Source organism: Epinephelus fuscoguttatus, linkage group LG2 (genome assembly GCF_011397635.1).
Source record: "Epinephelus fuscoguttatus linkage group LG2, E.fuscoguttatus.final_Chr_v1".
NCBI classification, from domain to species: domain Eukaryota; kingdom Metazoa; phylum Chordata; class Actinopteri; order Perciformes; family Serranidae; genus Epinephelus; species Epinephelus fuscoguttatus.
This window is the reverse complement of record NC_064753.1, coordinates 16,220,524-16,247,502: the sequence shown is the minus strand read 5'-3', so window position 1 is coordinate 16,247,502 and position 26,979 is coordinate 16,220,524. Positions and strand designations below refer to the sequence as shown.

General features: G+C 42.3%; 1 long non-coding RNA gene across 1 annotated transcript in view; it reads left to right on the top strand.

Moving 5' to 3' along the window:
* The window catches only part of LOC125880342 (uncharacterized), a 163,570-nt gene that overhangs the window by 18,279 nt on the left and 118,312 nt on the right, over positions 1 to 26,979 (top strand). The gene's annotated exons all lie outside the window — the stretch shown is intronic.

Below are 26,979 nucleotides of genomic sequence, written 5' to 3'. Positions count from 1 at the left end.
TAGAGACAGCAGGCCAAGGCCTGGTTAGGGGCCACCCAGAGGCTGTGTCCTAAGGCAATGCTGCTGGGGTAGGATGGACACTGGGTGCTCTCCAGTTTATCTCCTGTTCCTATACTAACCTAAAAGCATCTCTAATTTTTGTGATGCCTGTGGAATGAGCTTCAGACAGACATTCTTTCTATCTTCACACCACAAATCCCAAATCTGTTGGTGGTTTCTGCATGTAACTTGATGGTAGTACAATAAAAGATAGTAGTGGCTTGAGTACTTAACTTGGTAAGTTGTCCAAAATTTCCCAGGTGGACATTAAAAGTTGTCTGAAAAGAGATATCATTGTGGTTAGACCAAGTAGCAGATTATGGATAGCCTTTGAATGCAAAAAGTAGCACAATTTAGTTTTATCTACCTCCAGTTTTGTCTTCCAATTATCTGCCAAATTCCCTCTTGGCTCACTGCAGTGTTATGTTTTTTCTAAGAGCATTTAGTGGGGAATGTTTTATAAATCTGTGAAAACTCTGCATCCCAATGTGCATATGCATATTTAATGACTCAGTTAAGCAATGTCATGGTTGTGTATTATTAATAAGATTGGGGAAACATTTGCAAACTGCACTACTTTATATACTTAATGTCTTCTTATAGATTGGTGCAGCCCACTGTACCAAACCAAAGCAATAAAGAAAAAGCCAAACGAAACAAAGAACTACGAAATTAGGAGTGTCATATAGGAGTTTATATGACAGATAAATCTGTCCATGTTTATATGATTGGACAAGAGGCACTCCATGAGCGCTGCTGTACAGTATAACAAGACTGGAACATTGTGTATGTGTATTACTCTGTATCAGGACAGATGTAATTATCTTCAGCATTTAGCCTGCAGCACTTTGTCTACAACTAAGTTACAGCTGTACAGTGCAGCAGTACTCCCTCTCCTGTGGTGTTTCTCAACTAAGCTCGTTCCAAATAGAATGAACAAAATGTGTTGTCGTCTGCTTTGGTCTTAAAGTTAGATCTTGCTTTGCTCTTGTTGACTTTGAGTGGGCAATATTCCACAGAATGGAAGATGGATAATAAGTGTGTTTGCTTTTTAGCCAGGCAGTTTCGAGACAACTCGGTGTGAAGCAGTCTTCATTAGGACCCCGTTAGACCTTGTTTCACCTGGCTGACTGACAGACTGGCTGTGATGAGGCTCCATTAGACTGCTGCACAACTCTCTGTGGACTGCCCATTTACTCAAGGGCCCTCTTTCTCTCTTCCTCTACCTCTCTTTCTGTCTCCCTTTCTCTCTCACTCTCTTGTTCTGTCTGACCAGGCTAACCCCAGGAGCCCCCTTAACCCACAGTGGTTGAGAGCCCAGTCAATCAGACGCAATGATGTTAAACTCCTCTCCAATGAATACCCTTCACTAGTCATCAGAAGGATTGTCTGTGGCTGGCGGGTGATTAGGAGTTCATCTCAAGTAGGTTCATCTCAATTTACTGTCTGTCTGAAGAGAGGAGCTTACTATTCTATAGCTCTGTCCTCAACACAGTTATCTTGGAACAGAGACACCTGTAACAAGATAAGTGCATGGCTTACCAACTTTTATGCTGCATCTTTCCTTACAGATTTGTTAAAAACACTTCACAAAGCAATATAGAATGATGTGAAAGTTATTGTATAAATATCCTGGCAAATTTTCTTGAATGATATTGGATTAAGTTGACCTCGGAAACTTTTTCTGAACGCTTTCTTATGGTTGGCATTAACTTGGGAGGAAATAAAACACTTCAGGTTTATTTCTCTTATTCAAAACACTGCTGAAACACAGTTTTCTCTGGGAAGAACACACATGCTTTTATTGTCTCCTCCTATATGTGCACCACACTGTGCTGCCAAATGTAAAGGTTAGTTCTTGAAAATACTTTAATCAAAAACAAACCATTTTTCTTTGACCAAGCCCTTGTATAACAGCGATGAACAGCGCGTCTCTGCTCACATAGACACACTCACAAAGTGAGGTCCTTGTCAAGGTTGTGCCAGGACAGGTAGACAAGCTTTGAATTACTGTTTTTGGAATCCCTCCTGTGACACACTCTCAAGGAGAGATGAAAATGGCATATATGGCATCGATCTCCATAATGCATTGCTCCCTGTTGCCAGAGGGAGGTAAATGGGGTAAGGCAGGTTGGAGGGTAATCTCAGGAGTATCTTGGTGTAAAGAGGTTAGCGGGCAAAGGATTTGATCATGCTCGGCCATTTGGTTTAGCGTTGAAGAATGTTGCATGCAGCGGTGTCAGCCACTGAGTGCCCATCAAGCCAGACAAGTCAATAAGCCCCCATCACCTCTCATTGGTTGCCAGGAGTGATGCGCTATTGGAGAGACCCAAACCATGTTCACTCCCTCCCCCTACCCCTGTCTTCACCTGTCAAGTGATATATAGGCAGCAGGGAATCAGCCTCTCCTTATAGCACTCAACAGCCCAGCCAGCAGCACTCGCATCGACAGCCTTCAAAACTCTTCCACTCCAAAGTGTATTATCACTCACTCTGATGTGATTGCGGGCCTCTCCTGAGCAGTTTGTTGTGGTGTCTCTGCCAGATAGCTTCTTCACCAGGTCCTCCTGTAGTCCTACAGCTGTGAATTGCCAGCAGGATGAGGGTGGCTTGCGACCAACAGCCGCTAAAAACATTTCACAGCAAGCTAAATGTACTTCACTCACCTGCGGATGCATTTAGTCTCTTGAATTAAACTGAGGGCTACAGTAATGCACAAACACGGAGAATGTGCATCTGGAATTTTTGCTCAGAAACAGCTGTAGCTTTATTTGTTTGACTGGTGAGAGCTTAATTTATGAGGAAAAGGTGATATCAGCTTGCTATACAAAACAAATTGACATGTTTCAGGCGTATAACAGAATAATCTTACAAATTTTAATGTGTGTTAAATTACCAATATTACTGTGACTTCCAAAAATGTACAAAGGCTGTATTGGTGGGTAGTTCAGACAGTTGGCAGTACTTTTGAAGCTCGAAGTCAGTAAAGTAGAAATTGAAAGCTGTATCCATGCTCTCTGTATCTCTCAGGAATTACTTTTTTAACATTTCCTCCTCAGATCAGAGAACATGAAATATATGCCGAAGAAAAGAAATATGACCCCACTCTTTTATTTCTCCTCAGTTGCTCCCTTTCTTTCTCTGTATCTTTCCCCCCACTCTCATCTCTAATTTCCCCTACCACTTTATTGCTCCTTTCCCCTCCTACACTCTGCTTGCCACATACTGAATGTGAGATAAAAGGTGAATTCTAGAAAACCCTCTCTCTCCCTCTCGGACTGCTCCCCTCTTTATGCTCCTCCTGGTGCTTGGAGTGTGGAAGAGGAGGTGGGGAAGAAGAGAGAGAGATAGAGAGAAGAGAAGAACAAACAGCCAGCTGTGATAGTGAAAGCAGACGGTCAGACTCTGGCACCAGTACAGGCTTTATGCTTTGTTGTGTAGTTTGGGTGCTTTGGGACCGAACTTGCAAGATACCGCTGGATACTCTCTTAACAGGCTTATACAAGACTCTGTTTTATGTGGGAATAAAGGCAGTGACTGTAAAATCCCATTTTAAGGACATCACAACATAAAGAGTGAATTATAGGGCCGATGAACGGTCAGACAAACAACAACTGCTCTCCCTCTTGCTTTTTTCTCCAGCCTATCTACACTATCTATTATAGACTGTATATTGTCAGTTTCCAAGACATGTTTTTTCCCTTTAATTTAACATTGGAAATAATATGAAATTGGGCAAATACGGAGAGAAAATTGATTCTTTGAAAAACAATTTATATCATCATCATTTATTCAAAGAATTTAGGCCTTACCATATATGGTATTTATTAGTACCCATGCCCCGTTTTACTTTAATTTAAGTTGACATATTTAAACACTAATAATATCCAGTGTATTGTAACTAAACGGTGTTACTTTAGCCTTAGACTTTCACTCAGTGACAACACTGTACTGGTGCTGAGTGCAGCAGATAATATTTCCTTTACTTACATACCATGAAAATGTGCTCTTTATATCAAGCCTGTATTAGTAGATGCTTTCTTGCTTTCACCTGGGAAAGCTGAGCAGGTTCAGTACAGTTGACTGCAGAGATTTGACATCATGAGGAGTCAGAAAAAGAAAAAAAATCACTATCATTTAGAACATATATAACATTATTTTTGTGTAGTGTGTGTGTAACTTTGACTGCTATAGTACTAGTAGTTAGCTGCAGTGTTTGCAGTTTTTATATTTATGCAAACTTCTGCATCAGCTAAAAGCTTATGCTGGACTGATCTCAACACTGCCTGGCTGGATACTGCTACACACATGGTTGAGGTTTAGTTGGCTTCACTCCTAAAGGTTCGGTCTGGTACATCTTTCTATGGGGAAACCATGCACGGGTTAGGGCTTTTAAGCCATCTGATCAGGTATGATTTGTTAAGATGTTACAGCTTAGATCTGGTGTGACCTAGGACCATGAAATATCCTTTCTGCCGTGAGCTTTTCATCTCTTTACTATAACAAACAGAGTTTGATGTAAGAAAATTTACTGCTGCCTCTTAAACCTCAGTTCATTTGAACAGTCCTTTGTTGGGCAACAGTTTTCCAGATGTTTTCCTGTTGAAGTTCGCCTTTGTAGCATTACTAGGCAAGATGTGATCACCATGTCCTTCCTTCAAATGGTCAGAATCCAGTGCTGAAGAAATTCACTATTTTTATAGTCTCCAGGCTTCCTCTTGTAATTAATCAAATACTAATGAGGAAAGCAACAGTGATTTGTGGATACAGTAGTTCATCAATGTGTGCATGCTCAACATGCTGAGTACGCATCCACTGAATTGATGAGCAGGTTACAAGGGAAAACATGGACTAATCTATTTTTAACAGTTGTAAGTCTGTAAAGTTGACAACCATTGTCCCAAAATGTTGTGGATGTGTAACTAGACCAGTTTAGCTCTGTGGAGGGGTGGGTTTATTTAAAGAGTATGATGTGAACATCAGAGGCACATATTGTGTTGCTATGTAATTCTGGTTTGTGACAGTCCCAAGGCACTATGCCCCAGAGCCACAGGAGCATGTGCAGAGAGGACCTCTCAGACAGACCCCATCTTGTGGTGAAAGACTCAACAACATGTACCTCCACACTCTCAAACCTTTCAGCTCTCTCAAACTGCAGCAACAACCAGTATCAGCTAACCTATTTTTGTAAGTTACACTGCAAAAGATGTCCAAAGTGACTCAAATTTCAACAATATAGGACATTTTACAAACTATTATTATCATTGGAACTTGGCTTTGATAGTGGCCGATTGCTGCGCAGCATCCACCACCACCGTACATCACTGACCAAAGCTGAAGAGGGGAGGGTTGGGTTGAATGGAGCAAAAGGATCTCTTTGTTTTGCTCCAGAAAAAGCAGGCCCTCTCTGCTGGGTTCATGTGTCCAAGCTTATTGTTCTACATTTTACCATTAAGTTTTGTTTTTTGCCTGGACCACAACAATTTGTCCAGCACTGTAGCACTATTACTGCCAGAGCTAAAGTCTGTGAGTCCATGACTGATTGAGTGCTGTCACTTCCTGTGACAAATTAAAAGCCATTGTTCAAAATAAAAGCCCTCTAGTGTTTGATGCACAGTTCAAACCTACCACCACTACAAAATGCTCAAAAGTACACACACACACACACACACACACACACACACACACACACACACACACACACACACACACACAGTTGACCTCCATGCCAAATTTCAGTCTCCTAGTGAAAAAACTATGTCTGCCAAAAGGTGCAGAAATTTTTGTGGACCTACAGTGTTACCTATAAAGCTGCTGATTGAAGCTAAAGATACGGATGAGCCACTAACTTAATGTTTGCCTAAAATTTCCATGGTAAGTGGCATTGTGGTTAAAATAAGGAGCAGCGGCTCTGGTATCAGCAGAAGGATGGTAGTGCTGATCAGTGGGTCACTCTGTCTATTCACAAAAACTACTGCCAGATTGTTGAGATTATGTTCTGACTTTTTAGGATTTCCAGGAGGATGATTTCTAAAGATTCTTGGGCTCCCACAACTGTTGTCCTGGGTCACCAAAATTCATGTCATGGACCTAAGGGTTCATTTTATTATCCAACCCTTAGGTCCATTGACATGAAAACCTAATTTTTTTGTGGTTATTCATTGTCCACGGAGGATGAATCCTCATGTTTTTGATGTCCCTATGGCTTTTCCTTCACCAGTTTCATCAGTCCAACAACTTTTTTAGTTGTACATGAAAAATAAAAAAATTTGATATCTGATAGCCATGACATTTGACACTCATGGCACACATAGCAGGATTCCCTTCCAATTTGTCACTCCATGAGCTTTATTCTAGTACCACCCTCAGGCTAGAATTTGCTTACTTTAAAGAGGCAACAGATAGGATTAGTTTTTTTTGTTGTTGTTGTTTTAGCTTGGCGCCACCTAGCATCAGCGGTGTTGCTCGCACTGTCGCAAAGACCAAATTGACCGCGGGATCAGAGATAATCAATAAAATGTAGGCTGTAAAGCCACCAGTATACCTCTATGTATATGTAGAATGAGAAGGTGTGTGGACACTCTACGAAATGAATGAGTAAAGAGACCGAGCAACAATTATCAGATTTATCTGAAGAAAAAACAAATAGTAATGCAATTATACCAGAATGCACAGTACCAGTACAAACAACTCACAGTAAATTATACCAATATGTACAGTATAGGCCCGAACATACTTGGGCGGAACGTATGCGGAACGGACTCCGCGAGGAATGTCCGCAGTCATTCAGGCTTTCATAGTCTAGCGCACTTCCGCGTTGTAGTTTCCTGTAAAAATGTCCGTGAAAAATCCCCATGATGTGAAAAATACATGCCGAGCAGTCACTGGTGCGCGGAGCGGAGTCTGCGCGGTCATAAAATCTGAGCTTTGCGCACACAGGGCTTGCGGATGTCCGCTTTGAGTCCGTGCGGACCTCTGCGGAGTCCGTTCCGCGTACGTTCCACCCGAGTATGTTCGGGACTTATCAGTACAAATAGTAGACACGTAAGGGATAATGTATAGTGAGCTGGTGACTGTTGTAAAATAACTCCCGACAGGGGAATGGAACCCCAGCGTGCAGCGGAGTTATTTTTCAACTGTCACTGGCTCACTGTACATTATCCCGCTTAGAACATAGCTTACTACTAAAACATTCAAATGTTACAACTGGCATCAATATTATTAAATTGCTGGCAGAGTGTATTGACAGAGGAGAGGCGTTCACCAAACAAACGGGAGCGGAGGAGAGGATTTTACTCCACTTCTCCCGGTTGGAGATGCTGGGTCCCCAGTAGCTGCGAAGGCTGCCCTCACATTTATGGCCAGCGACCGACATGATCTCCCTGCTCTCCAGGACGGCTTGGGAGAGCTGTGTGGACTAACGTTAACTGATTTTGATGCTCCTCAGTCTAAGGCCGTTGCAGTGTAAAGTCCAGTGTTCACAGCTGGGCATAACTTAGCTGGGCGATGTCCGTCAATAGCTGCCTCCGTGAGAAGAGAACAGAAGGAAGGGAGGGGGGTATCACTGTCCGAGGGCTGCCGTAGAATGGCAACGAAGATGTCAGCCGACCAACACTCGCTACCCGGTCCCTGGTTGCGGTGATTTGCAATGCTGGCCAGCTAGGAATGAATTAGCAGCCAGTACAGTACAGTCCTCTCTCGTCTAGCTAACATTTAGCCGTGTTACTTACTGATCCATTAGAAAGAAAGCTAGCTGGACATCGGTTTTGAAGCCTCTTTGGTCACGGAGCACCCTCCATCTCTTGAACGTCTGACTGAGGTTTACTCTTGTTTTTCCTCTTCTTTTATCACTCTCTTTTTGCTCTTCTTTGCCTCCTCAGACAGATTAGCTCATTTTCTTTTGCTAGGCCATTTTTCACTTGTCTCCAAACTTTGTCTGTCTGCCATTTTGCTCGTGACTCAACTATCTCATGTCCAGCTCCTCATAAGGACCAGCTCCAGTCCCTGATTGGCTGACCGACCAGTTTCGCAATACATCATGCGTTTCTTGCCATAAAGCAGATTTTTCCCGCAAAATTTCGCCCCTGATGGCAGAAGCTTTTTATAAAGATTGAAAAGCCACTAAGTAATCTATGTAAATGCTGATAGTCTGATTTTACTGTGGCCACTACCCTGTGCAACCCACATTATTTTCATAATGATATATTTAGGAAAATATGCTGTCTGTTGCCTCTTTAATAGACGAATTGCTATTAATTTGGTAAGTACATTCAAGCTCCCAACGAGAAAAATTCTTTTGGTCTAAATAACGTCATGGCTTTTCCACTAGCATCTCAACTATATGTTTTATAGCCCCACCCCAGATATACTTGATCAAAAAAGCTTAATTGTCCTTAAGGAGTATGCTATTATAAGGAGGGAGGATCCCACCTGATGACCCCAAAGACGTGTTAGTTATCACTGCTCATTGGTCTGTATCGTTAATCTTGCCATAATAGCTTATCATAGGGCTTAGGAAGTTATTCACTGAGTGCTGATTCTTTCTCTAGAGCACACATTTCTTATGTTTATTTGAACTGAACTCTCTTAATGAGGTTTGTTTCGCACTTGGTGCTTTAACTAGTGCATTGTTATTCAATGTAGGCTCTTCTCTTACGCATATAGGGTGATACGATCTCTCGCTATTTACTATCAATAACTTTGCGTCAGATCATACAGGGAAACTTAGTGTCCAGAATTAGCACTGACTGTCACAGCCTGTGTTGTGATTCTTAGTGTCAGAGGTTAAAAGGCACGATCAGGCACTTGATCCAAGCAGGCTTCCTGGCGGCCTTTTAGTACCTGTGCCTCCTCTGGGATCTCTTTCCACATCAGTATTCAAGTCCACTACCTCAGCCCCTTCTCATTCCATCCACCCCTGGATTTATTTTCATACTATGGGGGTATGATAGCCACTTAATAATTCATATTTAGAGTGTATACCCATGCACTGAGAAATTCTGATTCATCCTCCTGAGTAGCTGCCCACCCTCTTGCATCATTTAAGCCTCCAAGTTCTAGCTGTGGCTTATTCGCTAAGTCTGCACAGTGCTCTTTGGAGTAGAGCTGTCAAAATTTTTAGCGTAAGAGGGAAGTTTGTGTGGGTGGACAGGATCGTCTGTTTTCTTTTAGTCAGCATGTTTCTTTAAAGAGCAACAAGAGTCAGAGCAAACCCAGTCTGAGATCAACTTATAACTGTTCCAAGACACTAGTAGGGCTTTTCCAATGGCATTGTGGTCACATTGAGTCTAACCATGCCGCGTTGATTTACGTCTTCATTACCAGTGAAGACATGCAGAGTTGTGCTGTGTCGCTCCGAGATGGACCGTCTGAGTCAGGTCAAAGTGCGGCTGACCACCTCTAAGCGGGTTGTAGGGACGTCATTGTCGGGATTCAGAGCTGATTCAACAACATGTTTAAATAAAGTTTTCAAGCAATGAGCAATAGGTGGCAAGCAAAACTGTAACAAGAGCCTGAAAATCCATAGTCATAATCCAGTGACAACAACTGTTGCACAGTGCAATAGTAAACAGGGCTAAAGACAACACTGCTTTTAAATGTCATCAATTCAAGACAAGCCCATTATCTATTAAAGACAGGCCTGTTGTGTGGAGATGCAAATTCCTGCTACACTGGACCTACGTGCTGAGTGTAACAGGGTTAAGCCAACCTGGTGGCACATATCCCCCCCTGAAATTTGATTGATTCTCTAAATGGTCTACAATCAGTTATCAATGTTGAGACAGCAGATCAGGCTAGTCAGCTGAAAGCAGCATTGGAATTATTTATTAATATAAAGAAACAAAGAAATGTTTCCTTTCAGGAATTCAAAGCAGAGTGAAACCATGTAAGTTTCTTTTTGTTCTTAGACAAAGGTTAGAAGAAATTGGCGCTCATTATGATACAGTGAAACATTTGATGTAGAGCCTCTTTAAATTGCATAGTACAAATTACTCGCCTGTCTGTTTTCTGGCTAGAGATATGAATAGTGGTATAACAAAAACACATTATTCAATTTAAGAAAACTGGCAAGAACTTCATAGAATCAAATCTGTGAAAGCCTTTGATTTTAATATCATAACTTCTTTAAATGAGTGAACTCTGATCTGTGAAACTGATCCATTACATTACCAATACAATATTTCTAACTGTTGATGCCTGAGAAAGACCATTTGTAATTTACCTGCTCAATACATCTCAGAGATGAAGCAGTAAAGGTATTCTTCCCTTCCAGTTAAAACAAAAAATAAAAATAAAAGAAACATGAAATGTTAAATATAAGATTATAGAGCATAGGCAACATAACATACAAGCCATCAGTGTCAGTCTTAAAAACCCATACTGGCAGAGCTCTAGGGCTGCGTTAACACTGAGCCTTTGACTGATCTGTTATTCTGAAATTGAGTGGAACAAAATGTGAGAACAAAGTGTAAAGTTTGTAGCTGTATGATGGAAGCCAGTGTTACCTGGCTGCTCATGCTGCTACATGTGGTGTCCAGATCAAAACTCTGGTTTCAGTGAGAAGCTTCACATAATTTTTTCAGAGACAGTTTTGAAAACAGTGTGCTTTATCTTATACTCTGTCCGATTCTGGTTTCCCATTGGATTTTTTTGTGCATCTGCATGTGTGCTCTGTTAGACATTAGACATTGTATTTAGTGCATGTCCTAGTCAACAAGTTGACCAGCTAGCCTTTTTACGAGTTACAATTACATGCCTGTTAAATCATTGCATGAAAAATCAAAACGTTGGCTCGCAGAATGGCGGCACTGAATATACTGCAGTCTTACAATAATTCTTTCGACTCTGAGAGAGAGCCAGAAAGAGAGAGCTGTTTGGGCTTCGCTCTTTACACTATGTTCTTTTTCAAGTCCCACTTGTCAGAGAGAAAAAGATAAATATAGTTTATGACAAACCAAAATAAATGGGTGGGTTCAGAAATGCGCAGAACAACAAGCCACAGAGGAAGATGTGGCCTGCACAGGCCACATACAAACAGCCTGCCTCTGCCATGGAAATAGATGCTTACATGGGGAAAGAAAATAGTTGTGACACTGTCACAATAATTAGAGCTGGAAATGTTGTTAAGAGTGGTTGAATCCTCTCATACAAACCTACCTGATGTTGAACATAGTCTTAACTGTGGCTGTCTTTGGGGTTTTAAATGTGGAAGAGTTTAATTCTATCATTTAGCTTTATGGATCAGCTGGTCATAGCTTTATGCGATCATGAGTTAAATATAGTTAGCAATGACATACAGGGGACACATTTACTGGAAGCGCTTTAGTGCAGAGCTACATGACCTCTTTGCTCCACCTTTTTAAGACTACAAGTCAAATACTGAATAACTGCTGTGCAGATATTTCTATATATTTTTTCAGACAGGGAAATACACCTGTTAAGTATGTAGACAATACAGCAGAACCTAGAGTCCATATTTTGCTCACAACATTGGGACTTAAAAGTTTTCTCAGCAGTACTCATTTTACTGCACAGCACAAATGCTCACTTGCTGAGCTGTAGGTCTTACGATTGTAATCTGCCAGTATTAGTGTCTGCAGATATGCCGTCATCCCTATCAATGTTTTATAATCATCATAGTCACAGTCACACTACCCTGCTGCCTAACCCATCATCTTCTTAAGTGATTTCCAAGAAAAAGTGCCAGATGAAGAGCGAGGTCCCACAAAATCAGTGCCAGGCCTGATGGTGTTTCTTAGTACCCTGGCATGCCAACACTGGTGGTTACAGAGCTACAATTAGCAGCCAGTGTTGATACACTGCTGCAATTTGTGATACCAAGTGGAGGATAGTCAAGCTCACAAAATATTCTGCAGTTCATACTTGTAATTTCCACTAGGAGGTGGATGTGAACAGGTCATTCCCAGGTGACAGACTGTCTGAAGGCAACATTCAGTAAACATTAATATGGTTTGAGTGGTCTACCTATCAATTACTGCTGGTTAAAACACCACATTTACAATATTTAAGATATATCCAAGTAGACCATCAATTATAGAAAAAACACATGTGAGCAGGGTCTGAAATTAACACTCGCCACCTGCCAAATGCGGGTAACTTATTGCCAGTGACCTTGTCAATCGTCAGGCCCTCCACCACTTTGGCAGACAGAGAAAAGGCACAACAGAAAGACACATTGTAACTTCTGTGTAAAAGCAACTATATTGGCCGTAGAACCTTATTCGTTTTGATAAACAGTTCTCAGAATTCTAATCAATAACCATCAATGAAAAGATGTGCACACGCATACTTTACATGCCTTCTTATTACTGTATCAACTTCACTACGTTTTGTGTTAGTTTTACTCTAAAGGATCAGGGTGTAACGAGTATGTGCAGGTTAAGGGAAAGAGAGAATGACGGTTGATGTGCTCAGAGCAGACAGGTGTTGGCGATTGGAGCAGGGTAAAATTAGCAGTCAAATTGTCAAGTGGTAACAAATGTACAATGTAGGTTTCAGGTCCTCTGAAAGCCACAGTGTGATTCAAATACTGAAATTCACCAGTAGTGGAAGAAATACTCAAATATACTAAAGTCCTGCATTAAAAATCTTTATCTGATAAAAGCCCATAAGTATTAGCATGAAAATATACGCAGATGCACTCATTATGCAGAATGGCTCATTTGAGAATAATATGGATTATATTATTAGATTATAATTATTGTTTTTATCACTTTATTGATGCAACTGGTAAATGTATACAGTATATACGTATACAGGCATATTTTTAACAATTAAACAATGTCTAAAAGAGCTAAAGGTCATGCTTTCATTTAGCGCATAGACTTCAAAACAGGCAGATAGAATTTCTCAGTGGCAGACAAAAAAAATACTTACCTGGTAATGAAAAAAACGTTCATTTCAGACCCTGCATTTAGGCAGGAGACAATGCAGTGTAAGTTTTACTGTGCTGAACAAATTTCTTTATGTATGTGCTGATGCTTGCTCAGCCTTGAGTGTATATATGAGAGAACAGAGCTATTAGCAGTCTAAAGCAGTGACAACATTTTTAATGCATCATTGGTCATGATGGCAAAACCCAATTGTAAGGCCAAGATAAAAAAAAATACCTACATTAAGAGGCACAGCATGTATATTAACTTGGAAATACACCATTTTCTGCAGAACAATAAAGAATAAAACACATTTATTGCTGAAACAAACTTCACACTTACAAGCTTCCTCCGTCCACAGTTATGTGACTATTCAGTATAACTGCACAGAGTCTGCTGAAAGAGGGGGAGCAGGAAGAGGAGAGGATGGGAGGTCTCCCAGGAGAGCGCTGCCCGGAGGAGGCACGATTAGGAGGTGAAGCAGTCAAACGCTCACACCAAATGTGCTGGCACGTCATGATAACCCCAGGCTGTTCTAGGGTAAGAGGACTGACAGGCAGACTCTCCTTATGGCTGACTTCAGCTGGATTGTTTATCATCTCCTATAGCCAGGCTTGTGACGAGCCCTCTACCCTCCTGCTCATTTGGATCCTGCACACATGCACAAGCCTGCGCACTGACACACAGCCATGTGGTAAAACACTCAGTTTTAGCCACCAAAAAACGCACTGCTTTTTACAGCATCTTTGCTGAGTGACTGCTCTTTGGCTTTATCTCCAATATAAAAACATAAAGAAGGATATTGTTGGGGTTAATAGTTACTATTATACTTGATATACCACTGAGGAAAAATAAACTTTGACTAAATCTGGATTTACACCAGAATAAAATTGTACTTCTCATGCTGTTCCACTGAAAAACTGTGTACCTGTATGTTACCTTAGCCTTAACTTTAATCACAATTTTCCAGCTGTGGTGTCAAATCCAAAAATGCTTCCACAAATTGTTTGTCAGACTGTTGTGATCATCTGCTAAGCAAGACAACACAACAATTTATTGTACTAAGTCCCACACTGAAGTGCAAGGCATTGGGTGTTATATACACAATGTAAATTTTAAATTTAGGCAGAAAATTGCAGATTGAATATTTACTTTTTCCATGTTCAAATAGTAGTTTTTGGATTTTTAGTAAAAGGTGACCGTCATAGTTAACATGCATATAAACAAGTTTGAAAATACAACTCATATCTACTCACACACATCCTCTTGTTAATTAAAACAAAACATGTTCTTCCTTGTAAACCACTAACTTATGAACAGAAGTGCTCAAACTGTGTACCACAGCATCACCATCAGATGTGTAATCAAGACAGAGCCATCACACTTTGTTCATTTGTCTTTGTTTCAAATAAGGGCATGCTTGCACACACACATGTATGCACACACAGCCATGCTCAATGTACTGTGAATAGACTCCTGGGAAATGGAAGAAGCACCTGGTTGCCTGCGGTGGTTATCTTTCATTTCATTCAGCAGCTTGTGTCAGCTGACAAGATGGCCGTCACTATGAAAACACCTTGGGTGTTACTGCCGCTGAATGGCTCTTTTGTTTTTGCATTCTTCTGTTGTGTGAACACTGTTATGGTTTCCTCGGCTGATAATTACTGAAGCAACGTGGGCTTCTTTTGCAGGCTCACACAAATGCCTGCCGGGCCTGTAACCTCTGTCTGTGTGCGTCTGTGTGTGCAAGTACATGTTTGTGTAGACCTTGACTGTAATAGTACCTGACACATACTTTAGTACCTTTCAAGCACAAAGAGGCTATAATCTGCCAAAGTTTTTGACTCGAGAGAGGGAGAACAATCGTCTTGGCACAAATGGATAGGAGAAGGGTTTTGTTTTCCCAGAGATAATTTGAAGCAGGTCAAAAATGAGAGCATCATAATATGATTGCCAGGTGAATTGAACGAGGCCCATGGGCCAGGGGCCCTCTTTGTTTTTCCAGCAGCGGTGGCTGGGAGCGTTTGATGGATCCTAATTGAACACATATTTATTGTGCTAGGTTCAGCTGGAGTGTGACGGGTATGATGATGCCTCAATTAGAACCATTAACAGGATGATTGTGCTTGCCTTTCTGGAAAGTTTTTCAGTGAATGAGGAGATTTTTTTTCCCTGCCACTGTGATCCTGCTTTCAAAGCACAAGTGCCCGGCGGCCATCTGGGAAATCGCCTCATGCTTTGACGAAAAGGATGATGGAGCCTTGATTCGTCAGTTGTCGTGGAGACACAATGCAATAACAATCCCTTTAGCCTATGAAAGAAAAAATGCCAGGATGTGTGAAACAGCCAGGAGGGTGAGGAAACTGCCCTTTGAGATGTCTGTCCAAGAGCCAGCGACTGAACACAAAGTTATCTTTACTTCTGTCTTCAGGGCAAAATGTGAGCAGTCACGGGAGGCATGCTTGAGTGTCAGAGCCAGTGGAGAACTTATAGCTTGTTTAAGGCTTAGGAGAGTGTTGTGACCGTAGAGGCCTGTGTAGCAGCTGATAGGTTTGAGTGTGTCTAACCCTGTGATCTGTGTGCTAACATTGGCCTACTGGGGTAAAATCAGTTCCTCAACTCTCTGCCTTTGTCCCCTGTGAAGGGAGGCTTACCCAAGGACCCCCTGTTTACTCTGGCCTGCACAATGGCAAAGTCTAAACTCCCTTTGTAGGGTGGATTTAGGCTAGATTTACTTCAATTTGATCTGGGAGGGCCCCTTTTCATCAGCCTGGAGGTCTAATGCCCTTAACTGGCTTAACCTGGCTCCCCCTGTGAGCCTAGGACCCTCATGCCCACAATCTCTCGCCTCTTTGCCACTCCTACTTATCCCCCGCTCTCCGCCTCGCCCTCAAGTCCCCTGAGAATCCACAGCATCACTGGGGTTTGACTGTGGCAAAGCATGCAGGGGCATGGTTGGTGACACCTGAAACTCATGTTTAACATGTCATAAGCATGCTAGGAATCAGCATAAAACATCAGCATGACACACATCCTGTGTCTAAACAATGTGTGAGGAGCCGGCATCTTGGGAATGAGCAGGTAGATTGTGTGGACTTGTCCTTTTAGCACTTGCTTCAAATGGAAAAAGGCTACAATGCAGCCTTGCAGAAAAGATTCCCTTTCTTTGATATTCTTGAAACTGTTTATAGTTTAATATCTACTGTAATGGCTTTGCTCATGAATAAAGATGAGATGTCAGAATGGTCTTTTACCCCAGGACTCAGTGGTCGCCTAGACAGGAGAGTGCTCTCTCTGCAAGTGGACACTACTCTTTCAGAAAACATGTTTTCAAGATACAGTAAGAAAGTGATAAAAGTGTATGTTTTAGCATGCCTTTTATCACAACTGTCAGGCATCATCATGCACTCTGAATGGGGCTGAAGCTCATCTGTGGTGTTTGCCACTCTAGTACTGATATTTTTTGTTCCTCACAACCTGATTATCTCAGTTTGTAGTAATCTGGATGGACTGTCCTTTTGGAACATGTAGAACTTCCTGTTGGCTTGAACTGGACTTCCTGGCTGACAAATCAAACGGTGAACATGAGGAAAAGCACAGCACCATGATATTGTCATTTCCCAGATATGCCGCCAGTCTTTAGTCCTCATCTTTTGTCACAGCCAGGGGTAGGCTAAGCACAAAATGGTCTCCCGTTGTTGCTATGTGCAATTTAAACCCTGCCTCCCAAATTCTGTATTCATGAGACGAAAAAATATTCTTTTCAAAAAGTTGTTTTGAATTGCAAATTTCCCCAAATCAGCACCTAGCAGAACACAGTGGAGGAGAGTAAATGCAAGGACAGTATGGCGCTTATCCCTACCCCTGTAAGCTTCCCCACACTGACACGCGGGCTGCCAGACTGTACTCTGACATATGTGCCCAAATTGTCATGGCATAATTATGTAACCAAGACCATCGAGATTATTCAAATGCCGCCTGAAAGTGTCATCTTCAGTGCCGGTGAGGCTCTTGAGACCTGTCACCTACTGAATTCGAAATGGTTAAATTTTGAGGATGGGTCTTTCTCTCTCTCTTGTTCCAGCTGCTCGCGTCTCTCTCTCCCCTCGAGCTTGGCCTAATCCAGAGGCACAGCGTCACTGCAGCATCAGTGTTACCTTTGATGGGCCCGGATTAAAGCAAATCTACATTCCTTTGGTGGATTTCAAACGCTGCCTGAACAATGATGCCAGCCAGAGGCGAGTTAATGAGGCCTGCAGTGGACTGGCAACGAGTGACTTTAAAATCAACCTGATTAGGGGCTGAGATATTATCTCTGCACCTCCCTCCTCCTTTTGCTCCTTCACTCATACTCGGTGTGTCTGTCTCTCTTCTTCCATCTCACCACTTCACTTTTTGCCTCTTTTCCCCTTTCAGTTTTCTCCTCAAGTCTCCTCTTTTTTCCCCCCTGTCTTTCCTAATTCTACTCCTCTTTCTCTCCCTTCTCTCCCTCTTTCCCCTTTACTCCTGCTCCCTAGTGAGTGAGGCCTGACTTAATTAGTGGGCTGGAGTGTGAATGTGCCTTTCACAGGGTGTTAATGAAAAGCTTTGCGCTTTCCCTTTCAGTGTATTAGTGACTGACTGCAACCCCCCCAACACACCCTTTGCCTGCCTCCTCTCCTCCTCTCTCTTCCTCCCTCCACTTCTCCTCAGCCCCTCTGACCGGAGGGAGGTGTTATTACAGGGGCTGTTGACTCTGCGGCTTTAGGTTTTGGGTCTCTGTTGTACTGAGCTGATAGCTTAATTAAACATGCAAATCGGATCTATCGAACACGTCTTAACAACCATTCTCTGTGTAGCTGTTATGTCGTGTCAGATGGTCTTTCTTTGTGTTTGAGCCTTTTTTTTTTTTTTTTTTTAAATCTAATTATACGATACCAGCTCATGTGAACATGCTGTTCTAGCTCAAGGTGAATTAAATTTAACACATACCTGATTGATTTTGGTAAAACAGTATAGTGCTGGTCACTGTTGAAAGGGCACAAATCAAAATCAATCAATCATTTTACTTCTAATATTACTCTGTTGTTGTCAGTTCTGTCGTTGAAGCCAGTGTGGTTGATTAATCTGTAGTATGATTTATCAAAGACTTTACTGTCAGTCCCTCCAGGATTTTGTGGGCTGTTCTGGGTTGTTAGTCCAATTTCTAGTTAGAAAATAGGTTGTCTAATGTCACACATCTTTTTTAAAAAATTGTGAAGCATGATGCGATTAAAACTGTGGGGGCGTGTGGTAATTTGCATTCGGAGTCTATTATTATGAGCATTCAGTGTTTCCCACAGAATTAGAATATGTGATGGGGGGTCAGCTGTTGCTTCAGTTTGACGCAGCGCTGAAAGACCATCTCCATGAACTGCTCTCCTGCTCTCTCTGCCTGGTTAGCATGAGCTAACACAGCAGCGGCAGCAGCTAACATTCAACATCAAGCTGTTCAATGGCCCCAACAATCAATGGGTTGACTCTCTTGTTAAGCCCATAAACCTGATAATAACCATTGGGTAGCGTAAGCAGCATGAAGCTATCAGTTAACACTGTTGCTGTGTATGTGTGACTCTGTTCCAGGCACAGAGCTCAGTCTCCTGCAGCAGTAGTCTCATGACCTCATGGTAAACAGAGAGACAGTTAAAGAGTAGGGCAAGGAGGTGGTGAGTGAATAAATACGCTGCATGCAGCTCTACAATGAAATGAGGTTTACCCAACTTTAAACAGTACAATTTGCAGTAATGTAGTGGTGATTGAGCACAATTGCAAAGCCGGTTTAGAATGCACAGGGTCCAGCTGAATTTGCAAACATCCTGGAGGAGTGTAGTGTGCTATCGTCTTCAACGAATAATTTTTTTTTGATTGGAAGGAGGCCAGACAGCACTGTATTTAGATTTGTACAAAGTATAGTAAAGTGCATTTTAATTCCTACACAATGCCACTAATATTCCAAAATAATGAATTATGAGTGCCCAAAGTCCATAACCACACAGTGCCACAAGGGTAAGATAAGCTAACATATTCATCTGTCACCAGTAATTTCCATGTATAAGCACCTTATGTCAGTGCTACTGTCACCACAAGCTTGTGTAATGGCTGCTATGCAGACATGATGAGAAGTATTTCACCAGGCGTTAAGCAAACACTCGAGATTGATTGATGCTTTTTGACTACTGATATGGTTGCACTGCAAGTAATGATGAATTAGGGACATCTTCTGCCTCCTCTTGTCTACACCCCCCAGGCAAACCATGGCTCAGTCATAGAGAATATGTAATCTTACATATAATACAATGGGTAGCTTCACCCATGCAATCTGTTGCTGAGCCAGTGTTTTGTGTTGAAGTATAATGTATTAGCGGTCTATCCTGGCTTCCATACACACTTCTGTAAAGGGCATGCACTGTTTTTAAAACTAATATTCTGACACTGGAGTGGGGCTGCCCTTCTTACATATTGAGCCACTTTGGTATCTAAGAATGGCAGCTAAATTCTGGGACGTGATTATAGCAAGAAAATAAAACAAAATTTGTGTTGCAGTCAAGCAATATCTCATAAGCATGTTTTCCTCTGAGATTTTATTCATGTGATAAAATATATACCACGTTTTATAGGTAATCTCACGTACACTTTGTCTGATATATTTCTGAAATACTTCACCTCTTATCCAATATAAGATGATATAAAAATATCTGAGTTCTATATAATTTTATAAACAGAACTGGCTACAGACAGAATAAAAACGCAGTAAAAGCAAAATACATAAAAAATAAATGCTAAACATTTTTTGTGTGCATAGTGTTGATAATTCATGTTTTATTGCTTAATGTATAATTGTTTAGTTGTATTTTAAATTTGAATAATAAATGTTTTAATTTAATGTAGCTACACATACAATATTCAAACTGTGTTAGCATGTTCTTTGTCCCTGGGGGTCTCAAACATTATCAACTACAAATCATAATTTACTCACCATTCTCTACCACATCACTGATTGAACTGAGGTAATAATTTTGATATGCATATAATTTGTGTTGGATGGGTGGAACATTTCTACCAGAGCTTTACATTCAGTTGTTTCTATTGTCATCTGCCAGTCAGTCATTGATGTTTGATGAAGCTGTCTCTCCCATAGACTGTCACATGGCAGCTCCCAGCCAGGGAGCAAGCTAATCCTGTGTTGCAGGGATGTATAATGATATCCCTGGGCGCTATAGGATGTTACTCTCAGTATGGTGCCAGCTTCCTGGGCCTCCGGCGCCACTCTTTATGGGCCCTGGCCCAGCCCCAGCACCCCAATGCCAGCCATAGCCTTTAGGCGAGGGGCAGGTTTTGTAAGGCCTTGCCTTGTCACTTCTCTCCAAGGAAAATACAAAGCAATGACAAAAAGAGCAATTTCTTGGCCATTGCTTGTCATCAAGCTAATTGAGAAAGGAGGGTATGTTTGGAGTCTGGGGATGGCAGACAAGTACATGTGGCAGAGGGGGGGACTTCGTGATTGGCAGTGGCCATGTGGGAGACTACTTACGTGTGTTTGTGTGTGCGTGCATGTCCATGTGCGTATGTGTATGCGCCTGGGTCTGTGTGCGGGATAATCCTGGAGAATCTCTCCCTTTGAAGGGGAACAGATGTAGATTTACATATGTGGAGGGTCCCCAGCCTGTGATGAGATTAGCTGGTTGGGATCTTTCTTCACAGCAACTGGAAGGTGCATATTTAATAAATGCCTGGAGCTAGGCTGGGGCGTGCGGGGCTTGGCCCTCAGAGAGCCACAGGACAAAGGCAAACGAGGCCCATGGCAGGCTGGCCCATATGGGAACAGGGTTGCTTACAGATTGCACTGGCCTTTCATTGGTTGTGGGACTAGGCTTTAAGGGTTTATATACAGAGAGAGGGGAGCACTTGGCGAGCCACTTCTGTATCCTCTCCACAACAAGAGGTAATAAAGGGATTTTGAGCTTGTCGTGGCTCATCTGTGTGCTTGTTTGCTTGCTAGGGTACTTGTGTGTGTGTGTGTGTGTGTGTTGGAGAGAGAGAGTGCTTTGCGTGTGTGAGAAGGTAAATGTGTGTCAGTGTGTAGTGTGTGCACATGTGTTTGCATGCAAGTCTGTGCATTTGTACAAATCATAATACAACTGTTTGCATTTAAGCATTGTGTAAAACAAAATACACAATATGATAAAGCAAAAAAACACAATTTAAAAAATGAAATAAATATAATGCAATGTAAACCTATATAACATAACATAAACCTAACATAACAGTGGCTGTGAGGAGGATGTCAAACATGATTTGCACTTGTCTGCTTATAACTGTTTATTTCAGGCGATAAAGCATCTCAGTTGTTGGGTTTCTGTTGTACAGTGTCAGTGCATTATCCCTCTCTTGCGTCAGGTAAGGTTGTCAAGTCTTGTTTACACAAAGAACAAGTAGAACAAGTGTCCCCATATTTCCCCAAACTTCCCACCGGACTACTACAAGCCATTTGAACAAGAAAAGAGCTGCGTTCCAACAAACCACAATAGATGCGTATAAACCACAACAGACATTACAGCTCATGTTCATCTGTTATGAATTCCGACCTATTAATGCAGAAGTCGTCATGCGCTGATTTCATTGTAATGTTTTGGCAAGTCACTGTTATTTAAGAGTTTTCCTACACAGAAACCCAAGTTAATAAGTTTTAATCCTGAAACAAAGTCACAAGTGTAGTACTTTTCTTAACAAGTATCAAGACATCTGTGAAAACTTTACTTTATCTAGCCTCATTGTTATCTTTCCTCTTTTTTTCCTTGTGTTGCTCTATTGATTTTTTTTTCAATGAGAGCATAAAAAGGATAAAACATATCCCAGAAATCCTCAATCTTGTTCTTAGACGATCCCAATGAGCTGTTCCTTATTCATTGGGGAAGCAGCTCGTCTTTTTAAGGGATTGTGGAAGAAAGTAGTTTTGGAGGAGTCTATAATTTCCATCTCTCTTTTTCTGTTACTCTCTCTAGGTTTTCCCTCTCCAGTTTGTGAAGGGACTGTGTCCACTCAGTTTGGTTTGATCATCTTTGTCTCGCAGGGAAAGGGGAAAGTGAGGTAGAGTAAAAGATGAGAGAAACGAGAGACAGAGGAAGAAGCTGGACTCTCCCTGTGGTACAGTCTTCCCTGGCGCAGCCCAGCATAATTCAAACGTGTGTGAATGCGCAGCGCTTTACCTCTCAGAGGCAGTCACTGAGGGTAAAGTGTAGCACCAGATCCTAACTCTTAGGTCTCTGGCTTGTTTACCCCAAGATCTAGTGTCGAGTGGAGCTGAGAGACATGATTTTCTTTTTCTTTTTCCTTTTTGTTTGGTTTTCTTTCACTAGCACATCTGGAGAGGCATTAGGAAGAACAAACATGCATACAGGAGGGGTTGGGGGGAGAGGGGGGGGTAAGTGGAACCTTATCTCTATAGAGGAGGAGGAGATGATAATATGAGAAGAATTCACAAGACAGTAAAGCGAGATTTTGAGAGAATTCGGGGGTTAAAGAATTGCAGAGAGAATATGGAGGTGGGGGATAATGATAGAGAGAGTGAAGGGGAAGGAGGAGAGAGATGGAGAGAGTGCACGGGAGGACTTGATTGGAAGGGGGTATGCTGTTTGGGGAGGGGGGCTACCAGGCATTCTCAGTGGATGTGGCAGCCCTCTGTGGACTTCCTCACACAGACACCCCAGCTAATGAATCAGACCTGGTTTCTGCCAGTCAGAAGAACTCCGTCTCTACGTCTCTGTGCTCGCCAGAACAAAGCACGTCTCCATTAATATTTTAGCGTTCTTTTTTATCTCAATGCTAACACCGCTCAACACGATTTTTGTTAGGGAGACTGTGAAAGAGAAATATTGGGAAAGATGGAGAGGGGGAAAGTGAAAGAAGGAGATACAGACAAAAAGACAGTCAGAAAGACCTTGTGTTCTCAGGATTTCTACTTGTCTGGTGTAATAGTCCCATTGGTAGAAGACTTGCTTTCTCTGTGCGGCCCAGCAGGACATCAAAGAAAAAACCTGATGTCCAAACTACTGTACACACAGTAGAAACATTTGGACGAGTCCAACACAGGCAAAGCTGTCAGTATGATTGGATTCTAGCCAGAAACAGCACTTGTCTGATACTTAAACTACAATGCTTGTCAGTGCTGATATTTACATGGGTTTTTTTTAAACAGTATATGGCTTCCACTGGTGGAATTGTCATTCTCAGCACTGTTCATGGCAGGGATTTCAACTGTCTGAAAGTTTGCTACAAATGTGGCCTTAACAAAGGATACTGTTCTATATTTTGAGGAAGCTGATCTGAGATTTCCCGTCACTTACTCTGATCTCTCATCTTATGCTTGTCTCCTATCTTTTCCCAGTGTATACCTTAGAGGGCAGAACTGATACTATTGGGAAGCTGTCTCTCCTACTTTGTCTTTCTCTCTCTTCACTCTTTCTCCATCTCTTTGCTTGGAGGCAGTGGGGGTAGCTGCAAGATTCCCATCTGGCCTCTCTTAGATTGTAACCACAGGAACATCTCATAATTTTCCCTTAATTGAATTATTACACTGTGCTCCTTTGGGATGGCACTCTGCCCTAATAAAATAAAGCGAGGTAATCCATAAGAAACTATTGGGAAGGGCAGAGGAGACGCTTAGCCATGCCTATTATAGCTACGGACATTTAACACACTTAATCTACTATTAAATGAAATCTATTATTTTTTAACATATCCCACGAGAACCTTCTACCTAACCCATTTGTAATCACCTCATAGGTAACATCAGCCAAAAAAAGAAAAAAAAAAACAATAAGGAACAAAGTCATTACAATTCAACATGTATTCTACACATTACAGTAATTACTGGGCAACAATGGACCCTGGCTCTCTGAGTTTGCTCGACAGAGAGAGATCCACAAACACAAAAGGGAGGCTTTCTAGACACCCTGTCTCAGACACATAGATTAATTGCTTCTTTGTACCCAGAAATGGAGGAGCAGCGCCTTTACCTGCACGCTGCTGCCAGGGGCGGTCGGCCCAGGGGATATATGCAGGGAAGGAGGAGGACTGTGGCCATTGGAGGGGGGCAACTTCAGGGGGGGTTGGCGGCCTGTTTTTTGGTGTCGCATAGAGCCTGAGGTGGAATAGGTGGTGGGGTGATAGTGAGGGAGGGGTGAAGGGTGCCGTCAGGAGATCCCGGGGCAAGCGGCCGTGGGCATTCGGCTGTGAAAAGTCATTCAGAGGGAAAACGCCGGGCATCCTTTATTTATTTGTGTCTGAAATATTTATCTGTCACGCGGGCCGTTTTATAATGGGGCTGTCAGTCTCCTCTGCCCACTCAAGGGTGCGGACATGTTGCCCTGAGCACCCGCTGTGGATCTCCCGTGAATAATTGCTGGAATTTCACTTTTGGGAACGTTGCACTCTGACCCTGAAGCTTGTTGTTTTTCTGCATCAAGAGAAAGGTAGAATGTTTTAAAGTATTTACCTTGGCTTGGCTTTTTCATCCATCACAAACACACACACACACACACACACACACACACACACATGCGCACACACTTCCGTATACTCTCTCACACACACACATTTGAGTTGGAAAATAAATAATTCATCCCTTTACTCCAAGATGAAAACCCAATCAAGCTGAAAATCCCTGTCTTGCTGCACCTCTGAGCTGCCAGTGCTGCTGGTTAATGTGATGCTCACTGTTCTAATGCGTCGTCGTGTCGACACTCAAAGCGGAGGCCTCTTCTAAAGGAACGTGCACTCCCCAACATTAGTGGAAATTTTAATCTGGTGTAATCGCCTAAATGAAAGCCTACTTGTGTGCTTCACAGTGAGCTGTAACACTGAGTGAACGACAGGAGCCGCCATCTTTCGAATTGTTTCATCACCGCTGTCTCTTCAGGGAGAGACGTGCAAGTTTGAAACCCTGTCAGGCGGATAAAGAGACTAAGCACACAACAACAACAACAATACAAATATGTTTTGTCGAGGGTGGAAGATGGCTCTGATGAAGGGCGGGTCAGGTGGGAGCCCTTTATGACACACTGTATCTCATCTGTTCACACTGAATCGGCTTAGCTAACGTAGGCTGGCTTTCTCAAGCTTTTTTTGCGCACCCAACATACTGTACCACTATTGAATAGACTGCTTGGAAGGTATTGTGGCTTGTTCACAGATAATATGAGATTTCAACACAGGCTCTATCAGAGATGTACATTTGCAGCCATTGACCTGCAAGGACACCCATAAAGGTGTTGTATTGAGTATGTGCAGGTGTACACAGAGAAGTGCCAACTGTCTACATTCAGATATGAATACAGAGACACACAGAGGTATACTGAAGATGTTCACACACAGGACACATACATATGTCCCACATATAAAGCTTTATAATTAGGCAAGATAGCGCAACACAGTACATAGGCACACACACAGACACATGCACACCAAAATGCAATGCCTGTAGTCTGAGCATGCATAATTAAGGTGTACCTTGTTTGGAGAGAGTGCATGTCGCCTCTCGATGTGCACACCACATCCCCAGAAAGAAGCTTTGAATAATGAAAAGTGTCACCTATGCAAAATGCAGGAGATGAGTATGCCTGCCTGTGAATGTGCTTTGTGCATGTTTTTGTGTGTGCATACTTGTGTGTATGTAAAGTTGTGTGGTTGTATTGTGCATATCTGAAAATGTGCGCACACATCTATTTGTGTGTGCGGATCTACAGACAGACCGAGGTGTCTGTAAAGGTGTGTCTGCCTATGATGATGGAGAGGGAGGGCTCTTTGTCATTTAACATAGTGCTACTAGGACACTGAACCATATGTGAGTGCAACGAGCTGACAGCTGAGACCTGGTCTTCCCACGTCCACCCTCCCACATCCTCAACCCCAACCCCCCTGGCATCCCTCTCTCTCCCCGCCCTATCCTTTTTGACTGACGGCTCTTGTTGTCCCGTGAAGCAGAGGCACAAACACAGACATGGTCCAGGACGTCTGTCGGGAGCCATGTCTTCATCATAGTCTTTGTGCTTATGATGAGCTCTGAACGGGATAGGGTGGAGGGGACTGACAGCCTTAGCACATCACATTCAATACTTACTGAATGTCTTATGTGGTGAAATAGCTGAAATACTTGTCCTTTAATGATCTTGACTTGAGTATAACTCTTGTTTAGGAACTTATGAACTACGCCTAGATGATATCATTGTAACTGCAGCATATATCAAACTGCAAGACACAACATGCACAATTTAAGATCAGTGTCTTGTTAATTGTGTAAAATGTAGTATGTTAAATTGAAGGTTAAAGCTTGTTAAAGTTCAGTCAGTGACAAATATATCACTTTGTTTGAAACTGTTTTCATGCCCCTATTTAGCTTATCTGTGTGATGATGAAAATACAGAAGGATTGGAGTATTGGAGTATGTATACTTGCTATGTTAAAACCTTACGTTAAAAAGCAGGTGTGACCCGTCAGCGCTGTAAATGACAACACAAACAACAGCTTGTAATGACAAAAATGGAAGAAAACACGGACAAATGGACTGACACTGAAGTTCATGCTTTACCAACATATACATGATAGGGCAAATGCAACACAGTTTTGACTCGTCAAAGAGAAAGGGACATTGCTGTACCAACCGCAGGCCAACTTATATCACTTCAGCGTTCCTTTCCAGCAGTGAAAATGTAAACAGAAAAAAGCCCTTGGAGGTGTAGTTCCTGTTGGAGCTCCCCACCTGCATTTTCTCTCATGGGGTCCAAAAACTTGCTTGTCAATTACACAACACGCTTAGCTGACAGACAACTGTACAGCTGCGTTAACTTGTGCAAACACGCCCACTGTCCAGTCTACGGACTCTACTGGTTTCTTGGCCACTTATAGCTGGTAACACCATACCAGTGGCTGAACACGTTGCTTTGGAAACATTGTGCCCACTCTCCAGTCACCCCTCAGCTTGCCTGGGTGAGTAAGCAGCTTCATTTTGAACCACAAACCACTTTCAGCATTG